Source organism: Pyrus communis, chromosome 15 (assembly GCF_041283825.1).
Source record: "Pyrus communis isolate YQ-2024b chromosome 15, ASM4128382v1, whole genome shotgun sequence".
NCBI lineage: Eukaryota > Viridiplantae > Streptophyta > Magnoliopsida > Rosales > Rosaceae > Pyrus > Pyrus communis.
In genome coordinates this window covers 25,168,848-25,184,680 of record NC_142579.1, presented here as the reverse complement: position 1 = coordinate 25,184,680, position 15,833 = coordinate 25,168,848, and the positions used below count along the sequence as shown (strand labels likewise).

Here is a 15,833-nt window from a genome sequence, read left to right as displayed (position 1 = left end):
ATATTTTTTTTCCTATAACTTCCTAAGCCATTATACAACATTAAATTAAATTAAGTAACATGAAACAACATTAAACAATATGAAATAACATTAACCAACATACAAATTATACAACATAAAAAAAAAAAAATTTAACAACATGAAACTTAAACAATATTTTAAAAAACATTTAACAACATAAAACTCAAACGCCTACTTTATGCTTCTTTTGGCCCAAAGATGTGCAACAAGATCATGTTGTAGGTACTTATTTGTGGCACGAGAACGTATCATTCTATAGCGCCTCATGTACTCATTTATAGAGATACTACCAGTTCTTGGATTAAAAGGCAAATTAGGCCTATCATATATTTTTGCACGAGCCCTTCTTGACCTATTTGGATCTTCTTGGTCGTCATCGGACTCTCCATCAATATACTCATCTCGCTCATCCTCCACTATCATATTGTGTAATATGATGCAAGACATCATGATGGAGTCCAAATTTTCTCAACTCCACCCTCTTGCCAGTTCGCTAATAATTTTCCACCGTGCTTGTAGAATACTGAAAGCTCTCTCAACATCTTTCCGGTATGCCTTTTGGTGTAAGGTAAACAACTTTTCTGCGTCATTCCTAAGGTTTGGAATTGCTTTGTCGCCCACTTTGGGTAGATGCCATCTACCAAGTAATACCCCATATTGTATTGACGGTTGTTGATGTAGTAGTGAAGTTGAGGTGCTTTACCTTCCGTCAAGTTATTGAAGAGGGGTGAACGCCCAAGAACTATAATGTCATTTTGGGATCCAGGGACTCCAAAAAAAGCATGCCAAATCCATGTGTCATATGAGGCAACCGTCTCTAACATAACAGTTGGCTTTCTCGACCTTCTGCTAAAGCCTCATTGTCATTCGGTGGGACAGTTCTTCCAATCCCAATGCATGCAGTCTAATGACCCTATCATGCCCGGAAACCCACGGTCTTCAGCTTTGCGAATGAGCCAATTCAGATCTTCTTGATTTGGCTCGCAGAGGTACTCGTTTTTGTGAACCTGAACAATCGTGTCACAGAATTGTTGAAGAGTATCAAGGCATGTAAACTCAGACATACCATGGGTTTCATCCATCGAATCAGCTGGGGAGCCATAGGTCATCATTGAAGTACAACAGTACCCTTCTGATGAGGTGAGAAACTAGGGCGGCCTGCTCTGTCCAGCTTCTGTTGAAAGTATGGATTGACTTGTTGGACATCACGAAGTAAACGCTCGAAGACATGTCACCTCATCCGGAAGCAACGTCTGAAATCCTCTTCTGTGTACATCGAGTTAGGGTTGAAGTAGTTGTTCATCATATTGGTATGCGACATCGCTCTGTTTCGTGGTTTGTAAGAGCAACCAGCAATAGAGCCACCCCATTGAGGTTGTTCCTCAGTTGGCTGACACACCATGGCCGCAGCCATGGCTGTTGCTATGTTTTGTTTGTTGCGCCTTACTTGAACTTCTTCATCACACTCCTTATCTTCTCGTCTCATTTGTGCCCATTTTGCTTCCAATTTGAAATTGGATGAGGACCCCCAGTTGGAATCTGAAAAGGATCTAAAGTTGGAATTCATTGCAAACTTGAATTGAAATAGATGGAATTCATTGCAAACTTGAATTGAAATAGATTGAATTGAAAGAGATTGAATTGAAATAGATTGAATTCAAAGTTGTGTGAATTATAGCCCAATATCCACCTTATTTATAGCAAAAGAAAAATTCAAATTCAATGGTTAGCTGACGTCACTTAGCCGTTGGATTTGAATTTAAGTTGTAGTTTTTAAATAATAAATTATGTTTGGCCCTATGGCCCTTTGGCCTTCGGTTGGAGACAGTTTTTGTGGCAGGGCTAAAACGAGCCATCTGGCCCTCTGGCTCTCGGTTGGAGACGGAGGCAAATATGGCCATGTATTGTTCATTAAAATATTAATATATTGGAGAATCTTGGAGGGCCAAAGGGCTAAAACGAGCCTTTTGGCCAGCCCTCGGTTGGAGATGGCCTAAGGGACAGAATTGCCTACGTCAGGAAATGAATTTTCCGACAGAAAATAATCTAAAACCGATAGAAATTGTGTCGGATATAACCGACAGAGAATATACTAATAATAAATAAATAAGAGCATGTCTGTCTGCTAAAACCGATAGAAAATACTAAAACCGACAGAACTTGTGTCAGATATAACCGACATAGAATTTATTAATAAGAATAAATAAAAGCATTATTGTCGGGTAAAACCGGTAGAAAATATATTAATAATCCATATCCTTCCATATTCACTGCATTCACTGCACTTTCTGCATTTTCAACCTGTTTCTGCATTGTCGGATATAAACCACTTTTTGCATCTTCAACTTGTTTGACAACATGTTTCAAATCCTTCCATATTCACTACATTCACTGCACTTTCTGCATTTTCCATATTCACTGCATTTTCCATATTCAACATGTTTCAAATCCTTCCTCTCTGATGACAACATGTTTGACAGGGGAAGAATTTGTATGGACTATTTATCTTAAACAACATCCATTATTGTTTGCTTCTTACAGTTATCTTAAATAAATGTGCTTGAACCCATGTCTAGCACACGCATATACCTTGAGCAGCAATTTTCCTCTGCTTCCTCCTATACTTTGTGACCTCGCTGGCCATATTTGAGGTGTCTCAAGCAGCATCAACACCATAATGTTGTGCTAACCATTCTGAGCAACGACATCCTCTCTTAACACCATCACCAACAACATCCAACCCACTGAAACAAACAACACAAAATTATTCAAGTTTTTGTATCACCTCTCGGTCGGGTAACTACTAATTACTAACAAATTTTAGCAAGTTTAAATTCGGAAACACAGTTCCCTATATGAGACACATAGAGAGAGAGAGGGAGACAGAGGGAAGGGGAGAGAGAGAGAGAGAGAGAAAGAGAGAGCGAGAGTGTTACCTTCTTCTCATCCGACAACGGTAAGAAGTGGAGTCATCAGAGCGCTTCGCCATATTCGAGATAGCTAAAGCTAGGGTTTCTGAACTTTGGTTGCAAGTGTTAAACTGGAAGTAAATGAGGAGAGAAGAAAAGGAGAAGGAAATTAGGAGAGGAGAAAATGGGGAAGGGAAGGGAGAAGGCACCGGTGCAAGGAAGAGATTGAGGGGTTTTATTTTGAAAAATTTCATTATTGTCGGTTAAAACCGACAGAAACATTTTTTAAAATATAAAAGTGACAGAAACATTTTCATTAATGTCGGTTATAACCGATATCAATAAAAAGGGTGGCAAAAATCCCCCCAACATTCCCTCCCAAAATTTTAAATTCCCTCCCAAAATCTTAAATCTTAATTCCCCCCCCCCCCCCCCCCCCCAAAAAAATTGTTACAATTTAAAAAAATAAAATAATAATTATTTGGTTTAATAAATCAATAAATAATATGTATTTAAATAGAACACATTTTTAAAAATTAAATAAATAATTGTTTGGTTTAATAGATAATAGCCCATGTAAAATATGCAATAAAGAAACAAAAAGATAATTGTACAATGAAAATGTCATCACACAAACTAAATACTGTCTAATCAACACTTGAAAAACACAAATAAAAATTTAGCACAAATTACTTTTCCCACTTAAAAATTTAGGCAAATTTAACGGAGATATGCATTCTACGAAACTAGTTTCATTGATCGAACCGTCAAAGTTGTTTGTAGATACTACAAGATCGCATACGTAAAGAATCGTAAAAAAACAAACATTCAGAGATTATGTAACGGAACAAAAAATTTCGACGGTTATAAACGAAAAATCAAAATTTAACAGTTATTTTAGCTCTAATTTTAATGATTTTTTTACAGATACACATCTTGACCCTATAAGAATGCAATGAATAAATTTGACCTTCAATTTAAAATATTTACACTAGTGGATACCACAAAATCTTATTTTATTCTTAATGGAAGTACAACACTAACAATCAAGTGTTTATCTAATCTACTATTTTGACGCGATACACATTATACGAATTTTTTTTCAATAATCTAACCGTCAAACTTGTTTGTACACGCTCCGAGATCGCATATGTAAAAACTCACAAAAAACAAACATTCAGAGATTAGGTAACAGAACAAAAGTTTTTGACGATTATAAACGAAAAATAACAATTTAACGGTTATTTTAGGTCTGATGTTGATGATTTTTTACAGCTACACTCCTCGACCCTATAAGAATGCATTGAACAAATAATATTACACTAGTGGATACCACAAGTCTTACTTTATACTTGATGGAAGTATAATATTAACTCTAAGTGTTTGTTTAATCTACCGTTTTGACACGATATGCATTCTACAAAACTTTTTTCAACGATCCAACTGTCAAACTTATTTGTATACAGTCCGAGATTGCATACGTAAAAAATTGTAAAAAACAAACATTCAGAGATTATGTAACGAAACAAAAGTTTTCGACGGTTATAAACGAAAAATCATAATTTAATGGTTATTTTAGCTCCGATTTTAATGATTTTTTACAGCTACACTCCTTGACCCTATATGAATGCAATAATAAATTTGATCTTCAATTTAAAATATTTACACTAGAGGATACCACAAAATCTTATTTTATACTTGATGGAAGTATAACATTAACTCTTAAGTGTTTATTTAATCTACCGATTTGACGCAAAACACATTCTACGAAATTTTTTTCAATGATCTAACCATCAAACTTGTTTGTACACATTCCGAGATCGCATACGTAAAAAATCACAAAAAACAAACATTTAGAGATTAGGTAACAGAACAAAAGTTTTCAACGGTTATACACGAAAAATCACAATTTAACGGTTATTTTAGCTCCGATTTTGATGATTTTTTACAACTACACTCCTCAACCCTGTAAGAATGCAATGAATGAATTCGATCTGCAATTTAAAATATTTACACTAGTGGATAAATCTTATTTTATACTTAATGGACGTATAACATTTTCTCTTAAGTGTTTGTTAAATCTATCAATTTGATAGGATATGCATTCTACGAAACTAGTTTCAACGATCCAACCGGCAAATATGTTTGTATATACTCCGAGATAGCATGTGTAAAAAATCGCAAAAAAAAAAAAAAAAAAAAGAAAAAACATTCAGAGATTATTCTGGCAATTGTCCAAAATTTTTCTTTGTTCGTGTCGGTTATATCCGACAGGGGCATGAGTGAAAAAAAAAAATATTTAAACCATGTGTTTATTTATTTATTTTGAATCAATATAATATTTTAAAATAATAAAATAAGACATGATAGAGTACACCAGATATTCATGTGTGTTTATATGCCAGACAATGTGCTTTGTGGCGCATTGAAAAAAATTGTTTGAATTTCTTTGTATCTTGTTACTTGCCTGTGAGGGAGCGTAATCCTTATTACAAAAATGATAGAGCTTCAGATTGTAGTCTGTTGTTATTATTCTCTCAGAAAATTTATGGCTCGTGACAATTTGGTGCATTAGACTTTAGGGTCATGGGTGAAAAAAAAAATTTAAATATGTGTTTATTTATTTATTTTTAATCAATATAACATATTAAAATAATAAATTTTCATTTAAGTCGGTTATAACCGTCAGAATACTAAAATAATAACCGGTAGAAAGTAAAATAATAAAATAGTCAATTTCTGTCGGTTATAACTACCATCATTAACTTAAAAACCGTCAGAATCTTCAAAAATATTAAAAGAAAAAAAAAAGATTCAAGAATACCGACAGGACTTTTTAGATATCCGCCAGGATTTTATGTCAGATATAACCGACATGATTTTTCTAATATCCGTCACTAATTAAATGATGTGTCGGATATAATTTATCCGACATAATTTTTCTAATATCTGCCACTATCATTCGCCATCTAAAGTTAATATTGTAATAGTGTTAGTTAGAGCAGCAAATTAAAGATCATTTCGCTAATGTACTAAACAATACAATTACCGAACGTTAATGTTTGTGTTAGTTGGATTTTTTAAGAAGCATAAAGTTGCATATTTGGTGATAAGTATCAATCTAAAGTTGAAGAGGGATAAGATGAACCCGTCACATCTAATAGTTAAAAGGAATGGTGTGAAGTAGAGTATTCTGTCACAATGTGATGCGGTTTGATGCTACCACGTGTGGATACTACCGATACTAGATATCAACATCTGTAATAGTTGGATTCTTGATTGTTGGATTGTCAGAGTGTTTTTAAATGAAATATCAAAATCTTAGGTAGAATGTCATTATGCACATTTAATATTAAATTTTTTTTTCTTGAAGCGTTATTTGTTGATTGAATTTAAAGATTTTGTGATTTGGAATCAAATTTGATATTAACATTAAATTTATTTTTAATTCATTTTAATGGTGGATCTCTTGTTCCACTAACATATCAACCAATAAATATTTTGTGTCAATATTTTTTTAATAATTACAACCATTTAAAATTCTATTTAAATAATAAAATAACATTTGATCATTCGGTTGAAGAAGTATGAAATTTGGCAGAAAACTTCAGCTTATCACATCAACCATCAACTATCAATTGTAATTTTATTCTTATAATTTAACATTTCTTTTAGGAATGATCTTAGCTGCATATTCACACTCTATTCTTTCAAAGCACATATTATACACTTGAATATAATAGAATTTTCGTGATCGTAATTGTATTAATTTGTAGACATTGTACAAATTCAAAAAAAACGTTCACTCCCCCAAAAATTTAAATTTCCGCCCCTAAAATTACATCCTACACCATCAAAGCTCCTTGTCCTTCAGTCCAACAGACTTGGCCGCCGCGTCGGCCCCGCCAGCTCCGCTGCTAACACCCCTTCCCTTTCCCTTCTTATTAAAAAACCCCAGATGAATTCTGACGTAAAAATTCAAAAAAGCCAACAGAATCACACCGTTGAGGACGGAATTGAAAACCCATGCGCCAATCCCGTTGCACCCGCCTTTCATGAAATGCACCATCAGGACGCCGACGTGGCAGGCCACGTTGCAGACCAGCAGCGCAATCTGGCAGTTAACCACCACAGGAAAACACGCGCCCGGCAGCCCCACGGCGGTCCAGAACCGGTACCCGTAAACCACGGAGTAGACGAGCGTCGTGCAGAGGATCGCCATGACCTGAATCGACTGCGAAAACTCGAGCCAGAGGAACGAGATGACGGTGAGGATCGAGTGGTTGAAGAGCTGGAAGGGGACGAGCTTGCGGCGGCGGAGAATGGTGAAGAATGTGCGGAGCATGTGGGGAAATCTGGAGAGGTAGTACACGTAGGACCAGAAGAAGACCCGACCCGACGGCCGGGTCCCCAGCGGGAAGCAGAGGAGCCACTGGAATGGGGTTTTGGACCGCGGCCAGAACCACCGTGTCTCGCGGATTTCTGCGGCGGAGGATAGGGTGACTCCGGCGAATATTGTGAACGATATTAGGGCCATCGCTAGGCTGTGGACGGCGGGAATAGGTCCGAGAGGTACGGGTCGACCCGACCGGTTTACAGCGAGGAGGAAGAGGTGGAGGAGGAGGGAGAGGGTTATGTAGACGGCGATGGCGGTGAAGAGGAAGGACCACGTGGAGCCCCAGGAGTGGGTGTGGGACCACCGGAACCCGACGATGGTGGGGTGCTCCGAGAGCCAGAACGTGAGGGCCTGGATACCCGACATTATTTTTTGCCGGGCTGGGGACGGATCAGACGGTAGAAGTGACGTGTCTCGTCGTTCTAGGGGGCGGAGAAAACGACGGGAGACGGCCCTTCACGCGGTGGCGGGTGGGTCTGGTGGGTCTGGCTCACATCGAATCATTCATTCACAATTTTTGCTTCCAACATTTATTTTTATGGTTTGGGAATTTTAGGGGTCTTTTAATTTGAGTCTTTTTGGGGATGGATGGATAAGTGGATGGACAAGTAGAAGTTGGAAACTGAATCAAATGACCGGTCGGCATGAAGCCAATAAATAGTGTGGGAAAAAACTGCACTTTTGGAGGACACGTCCAGGGTTTTGCTTGGCGGTACGTGTGAATTCTTCGTTCCGCACGTGTGGGATGTCTAAAATAAAGGTTTGTTTTGGTAAGTAGGTTTGTTTGTGTGCATAAAACAATGCAAATAGGAAAGGAAATGGACTGTTGATCATTTCATCCTTCCATTAGGATTTATGCCTTTATGATAAATTCGGTTAGGATTTATGCCCAAAACTCAAACTTTGGTTTTTCCTCTGCTAATAGTTTACACGCGAGAGTCACGTGTGAGGTTAAAATGATCATTTCATGCCTTCTATAGTTGTTCTCCATCCCTTCTGCAGCTGGGTGATAAAATTGCAGTGTCGATTTTAGAGATCGAAATCGCAATCGCAATCATCATTAGAAATCGGTGTGAAACGGTGAAATCGTAATCGCAATCACCCTCAGGAATCAAAATGGATTTTGAAAATGTTAGTGCTGCAAGATCCAAATTATTGTCCCATTTGTTATGGCTCTACCACTGTTTTCGACCCCATTCATCTACCCCACGATCTTTCCATTCTCTATCTTTTAGAGATCTGCTGTTTTGACTAAGAACATACTCCCAATTTTCACAGGACCCAAATTAATTTTCTGATCAGCCCATCTACTACCTGTCATAGAGGCAACATCCTGACAGCCTCCTTCCCAAGGATTGACACCATTATCCCAACCCTTTGGTGGAGTGATACTGTCCCCCCATCTGGTTCCATCCCCGCGACTCATTCCTACCATCTTGCCATGCATTCTTCTCCGTGGTTCAGAATTGGGAACGCCAGGAATGAGGGTTTTAGTTATGGGCACACTACTAACGATGAATTGATCATCTTAGCCTCACATGTGACCCTTATGTGCTGGCTACTAATGGGGAAAGATGGAAGTTTGAGTTTTGGGTATAAATCCTAACAGATTTCACTACAGGGGTTTAAATCCGAATTTTTTTACCATAGAGTTTATGTTCTGAATTCCTTATTACCACGTGGACCATTTATCAAATTAGGCTTTAGGTTTTCTTAAGCTCAATGAATCAAACATTTGTCGTGAACGTATTGGTATAATTGGAGCTTAAAATTCCACAACTTAATTAATTACATAAAACAATGCAAATAGGAAAGGAAATGGACTGTTCATCGTCATGATCATGCTTTATCTTAGAAGGACCCCTTCTCTTGTTACATAAATCTAATATAACGGGGGATATATGTGATAAAATTTGAACCACATTATTAATAGTCTATTGTGAGACTTAGTCCACTTTTCTACATTCTTATTGTAGATAATAATAATAATATCGTTTGTTAAAAAAAAAAATTGGATATATGATGTTTTGATTCTATATAGTGTATACATTTGAGGTTGTATATATGCTCTCAACAAATTTCACACGTAGTGCCAAAATAATTATTAATTAAGGGGTGTGATATCTACACACTTTTTTTACTTTTCATACATCTTTCTAATTTTTGGTCATCAGATCGAATGAATTGAAGAAAATCAAATGACATAAATTAACAAGAGATGTGTGAGAAGTAAAAAAGGGGGTACAATCCACACACTCCTTAATTAATTACACTTGTGATGAGAAGCACGTATAGGAACAATAGGCCAAAGATGTCAAAATTTCCGCGTTGGTGCATTCAACTTAAATCAGGCCAACTATGTTCAGATTCCGGCCTACACTAAGATTTTTATTATGTGGAGTGATTTATGTACATTTTATGATCTCTTATTATATTTTGTGTGAATTTTTAGTCATTAGATTGAATAAATTAAAAAAGAATCAAGAAACATTATAAAACAAAAGAATATAAGGTAAAAAAAAATGTGAAAATAACTTCCCTTTACAATAAACATCTAATAATTTGAAGCCAACAAGGATTGGCTCAGTTGGTAAATTCATAGCCTTGTGTGTCGCCCCATCAAAGTTTGATTTTTGCTACCAGCAGTCATTGTTGTTGCGCAATTTGTAAATCCTACATAAATACATAACGGTGACAACTCACACTTAAATGCCACGTGTAAATTCATCTGGCTCAAGATTGTGAGTATTACTCTAATACTGATAGTTAGAGTAATCAATCTTCCCCTAAACTTTTAAAAACCCTATATCTACTGATTTGGAAGACGATAATAATGTTCGTAAGAAAATTCATTGGACTTCCATCTAATTATGTGTTTTCGTCATCTTTCAATGGTAAAAGCCATCAGGAGAAAAACCATCCTCTACAACGTATTGTTTGGTGTGGCTGCATGCGGAAGATATCGATATATGGTGGTGCCACTAACTTTATTACACCAAATGTCTTCCTAGTTCTCAATTACTTGGTTGCTTTAGGGATTCAAAATCATATCTCATCCGGAAAGGTCCAATATTAATCATGTAATGTAGATAAATCACGAATGAATTATGATGGATCATCAAAATCATATCTCATCCGGAAAGGTCCAATATTAATCATGTAATGTAGATAAATCACGAATGAATTATGATGGATCATCATACTCCAACTTATATTTAAGAAATCATATATCAATAAGAACATAGGGGCGTTAAACTTTTCCTCACCATAAATGCATTAAACGTCTAATTAATCATTAAAATATTGCACGCAGTACGTATACTCGTGAGTCGCACACGTTAAACGATTTACAACAATTGATGCATTCGTGGACGACTCACCATAACACTATCATCGTACCAACGCACTCAAATCATTTCCAATTGTCTTGTTTAATGAATTTTCGGGAACTTTAACGAAACACTCCCGATACTGTTCATTTTAACGAAAAACCACATTTTAACTCTAAAACTCAAATTTTCAAACCCTTTTCATTAGTTTTCCAATTTTATGGCTACAAATATTGGTGCGCCAGCCATCTATTCTTTCGGTGTCTTGAAAATTTGGCAGGTGGATGTCTCTACAAATGCAGTTGCTGAATATATCCTGAAGAAGAGCAGTAGAGACTTAAATTAAGGGAATAATGGCATTTGGCTAATGTCCAAACCAACTTCTTGAGTGACAACTTTCCTAAGTTTCGATCAAATTGTGGGTCAAAAAGTTTGAATATATATGGGGTCTAGTCATAAGAGCAGTTTTACCGTGGGAAAGCCCATTAGGGCTATCCACTATTTAATCTACCTAGTAAACAATAATTGTCCTTAATGAACAGTAATTGTCTTTTGCATCTCCATCCCTACATTTGAATAGCCCTGGCAATAGGTAAATAAAATAATAGTATTTTTTGCAACTTGCTTGGAATTTCCTGTGCACTCTCCACTCCCTCACGTCACTCCTTCTCTTTCCACTCATCTTTCTCACTTCTCTCCATTTTTCTGAAGTTCATTTCTCTCTCTCTCTCTCTCTCTCTCTCTCAGAGCTCCAAGAGCTCTCACCCACTTTCCTCTTCGAAAATACAAATCAGACTCCAAAACCATGAAACCTTAATCTCTAGGACTAAAGGATCCTAGCTATACTGTTGCAAGTGTCATCGGACCATCACGGTGTAAACCACCATTGAAGCCGAGAGCTTCAAGATCTAAAACTCGAACCCAGGTGAGGTTCTCTATGAAAATCTTGTTTCATTATGTCTTAATGTTGCTTGGGACAATATTTGTGGTGTTTTTCCAGTTTGAAACCAGAGGTTTAACCCCTTGCAATTTCCCTAAAACCTTGCCTAGTTTTTGGTCACCTCATCGGAGCAAACTCCGGCAAGTTTGTGGGACACGTGTCGCGGATGCGGAGGACTCCGGTTGGGCATCGTTTTACAAAGGAAGGAGGAGGCATTGGGGAAAGTCGTCGTCGCCGTCGCCCATACAACGTGAGACGACGACGTCGTTCAAGAACAATGAAGGTTAAGAGAGAGAAAGGGAAATCCATGTCCGTCCACCCCGTGGCTGACGTCGCCCAAACGTCAGCCTTGCTTCATATGCCCTTTGGGCTCTCGGGCTGGCAACTCCTACCGGGCCTCTCCCTCAGGCCCGCTCGGGCTCCATCACAAGCACATGCTAGACCAAGTTACTTGGACTTTCTGACCCTGTTTGAGAGCCAGTCCACCGGGCTATTGCCCACGATGGAACTGCTCTAAGTGATGGTCATAATCAGATCGTGACTGTAATATTGCCATATCATATATATGCTTGCTTTTCACGAACTAAGAAAATGCATGAGACTTTTGGTAATTGTACTTACGTAGGCCGAATTATATATACGTACAAAAATCGAAGGTTCTTCAAAGACAATATTTAGGTCATTTGCGTGGTTGCCATGGTTTTACTATATATTGTCCTATGAGACTCAAGTTTTGTTAGAATAATAGCTCTCCGATTTATTATTGAAATAGACCGAGGGAATCGTATAATAAAAATGATATTTTCGCATGCATATGTATGTAGGTGTGGTTATGTATTGGATATACATATCATGCATGCATGTCCAAATATGTTACCCTCACTACAACATTTTAGTTCTTTTACGACTTGGCAAATACGACATACAGTACTGGTATGTCGTAAATAATATCATTCACGACATTCATAAAGTTCATGTTATAATACTTGTGCATAATCTCACATTCACGGCAATACTTTCGTGCAAGTCGTTAAACACAAATATTTACGGCTTAAGTGTTGTGTGTCGTATTTGACAATTTATACGACACACTTTCCTTCTCTTTTAAGGCTTCACGTTATGTTGTAATGTGAATTTTTCATATATTTGTGTCCCTATCTTTTATGACAGGAATTACATGTCGTAAATAATGACTCTAACTTTGGAAAATTATTATGTTATAAACAAGCCAAATTTTTCTAGTCAATCAATAGACAATTTGGTGCCAAAATTTTTTTTTAGTTCCCGCCGAAATTTTCCCAACCCACATTTTATTATTTTTTATTAGACCAATTCATGTGTTTTGGGGTGCCCAACACCATTAGACTTGTTTCAGTTTCCCAATGCTCAAAAAGAAGTTTTTTTGGCTTGATTCTCTTTTCTTTCTCCAGAGTCCCCAGCTTCTATGACTCATCAAGCTCTCCGGCCGGCCATGGTGATTTCCTAATCCAACACATCTCTCTTGTTTCACATGTTTATTCTTTTTAGAAAATGCAATTTCAATATTTTTCTTGAAACTTTTGTATTTTTAACCATTTGGTTTTACCCTTTTCAATGATATAAATGTTGAGTTGTAATTATGAAAAAAGGATGTAGATTTCAATCTTTTGTCTGGTGCTATTTATGCATTTGTGAGTATTTGAAGGAATATGGTTTGAATGAAGGTATTGTGATGCTGCATATGACTGATGCTGCATATGGAGTCTACTACCAAGGTGACCCCTAGGGTAAATCTCTGGGGTAAGACTTATTGTAATCTTTAGGGTAAAGGTATGTAAATCACCTTTCCCTTGATTTAAAGGAGGAGACTGATTGGGGTAATGTCTTTGTGTAAGGTTTAGATTAGGTAGGCAACATGCCTTCCTCTTTCTTGTCAGTTGCTTGCTGCAGCCATCCTTCCCATCTCTTTTCCCTATCTTTTCTCATATATACCCCGATTCTGTCTTGTACAAAAATACATGAAATATACATTGAAACTTAAAAAACCAGAAAATCTACGTGGTATCTGAGTAGGTTTTGTAACCTGCCTTTGGCTATATTTTTCCGCTGCATCTTTCATTCAATCTTAATCCATGGGTGAAGAAGATTCAGTAAACATAGAGGGTGACATCTCGCATACCTTTCCTTCAAATTTCTTAGACATAGAGGTTAACACCAATCAACATTTGTGTTCAGTTCTCTTGAACGAGTTTAATTATCTCCCTTGGTCTCGAGCTGTGTTTCTTACTCTCAGAGGCAAAGGGAAATTAAGGTTTGTAAATGGGAGTGTGGAAGCTCCAGACATCGTTTCCTCTACAAATGGTGCATGGCTTTACAAGGATCAACTTGTCATGTCCTTACTGCTCAACACCATGGAGAAACATGTTGCTTAGATTTTTAGCTACTACAATTCTTCATGTGAGCTTTGGAAAGCCTTGCAGGATATGTATGGAAATCAAAACAACTATGCACGTGTCTTTCAACTTAAGAAGGACATTGCCAATACCCAACAAGAAGGGAAAGGTGATTTACATACCCTTACCCTAAAGATTACAATAAGCCTTACCCTAAAGATTTACCCTAAGGGTCACCTTGGTAGTAGACTCCATATGCAGCATCAGTAGATATACCAGATGCAACATCGGTCATATGTAGCATCACAACAGAAGGTGAAATGGTGAAATTTCTCTACTTGCTGCCTTTTATTGAGTTTTAGTAGGGGCAAGAAAGCCAGAGTTATATGGGGGTGTTTGGTTCTTGCTATAATTTGTGTGGTCTAGACGAAAAGAAATAAAGGGTTTTTGAAGGTATGGTGGAGTAGGGGCTGAGGAGTTATGAGATAACTTGGCGAGGAGTCTATAATGTTGTAGGCCTACTAATTTTTTAGATTTTAGGAGGGTTTTGTTTCCCTCATGCATTTTGTTTTCCTTTAGTGGTCCTCTTGACCACTTTTTCATTGGTTGTTTTATTGTCTTTTTTGCAAGGAAATTGTTTTATTGTCTTTGTTGCAACCAGAAGATGATTAGAATTCGGGAGAAAAGTAGTTTATTGGCACGACAATTCCATGCAATTACAAGTTATGAATCTTTTTTTATTTTTAATGCAACAGTATTAGTAATTTTGTTAGTTTTCAAACTTGTTTTCTACGTGGGATCATTATAAAGTATTTGATTACTGTTGGGTTGTTCATTTACAAGTGTGTCTATTTCCAAAAAAGTATAAAACGACCGATAACATATATGATTGATGATTTATTTATGTATTCCATTTGAATGTTGATATTGTGATTTGTGATAACCAAGGAAAACTAAAGAAGAAGAATTTGAATGCATCAACTTCAAATTACCTTTGTAGGAAAAAGAGATTACAATTCATTTGGTTAGGAGTTAGGACATAGGTCTAAATCTTATAGATTTTAGATGAATTTGTTGATGTGACAAACTTATGCATCTTTCATGTCTTCACTCCTAAAGCATTGCTTATTTGGCTATTGCAGGTTTGATAATATGTCTACATCGTCGCTTATTTGGCTTATCCCAGAAATTCAGGTATAACAAATTATGTAAATGAGCAGTCATTTATTTTCATTATTGTAATTGATGGCTTATTTTGTGTCTTGCCTTTGAATATGCTAAGTTTTTGTATTACAGTGTTTTTAAACTTGATTTTGTTTTCTGTATATGTTTTAGTAGCTACTATGTTGACTACTAGAACTAGAGAACTCGACAATGTAGAATGTAGAGTTTAATTGGTGTACAATGGATAAAGAATGGGCATACTTTCCAAGGTTATATTCTAAACTCTGTGTGTAAATGTTAAGATTTCTTATTTATATTCCACACACATTGAATTTGTACTTTTCCCTTGTAGAAATTCAGCAGTGTATCAAAATGGGTTATGTAGTTTTTTGAAGGATGTTCTGACTAAGGAGGGTAATCCAAAAAAAATAATATGTCCTTGCAAGGATTGTCTTAACATGCGCTTCCAACTTTCCATAGTAGTGTATAATCATTTAATTGAATATGGATTTGACCCTACGTACGATAATTGGATATGGCATGGAGAAAAATTGAATGCATCTCTTCAACATGAAATGTTCAATGTTTATAGAATGTATAGGGATGCATATTTTCAAGATGATGGTGTTGTAGAACCAGAACATGAAAGAAACTCAAGCCTGATAATGTGAGTTTGGTACAATGGCAGAGTTTCGTTAAGAA

At 36.7% G+C, this 15,833-nt stretch overlaps 1 pseudogene across 1 annotated transcript; it reads right to left on the bottom strand.

Annotated features, from left to right (window-relative positions):
• Positions 1-6,667: 6,667 nt before the first annotated feature.
• Positions 6,668-8,000, bottom strand: LOC137719331 (fatty acid elongase 3-like pseudogene; annotated as a pseudogene). Its single transcript, XR_015956403.1, has one exon. The product of XR_015956403.1 is annotated as a fatty acid elongase 3-like pseudogene (transcript).
• Between the last annotated feature and the right edge of the window lie 7,833 nt (positions 8,001-15,833).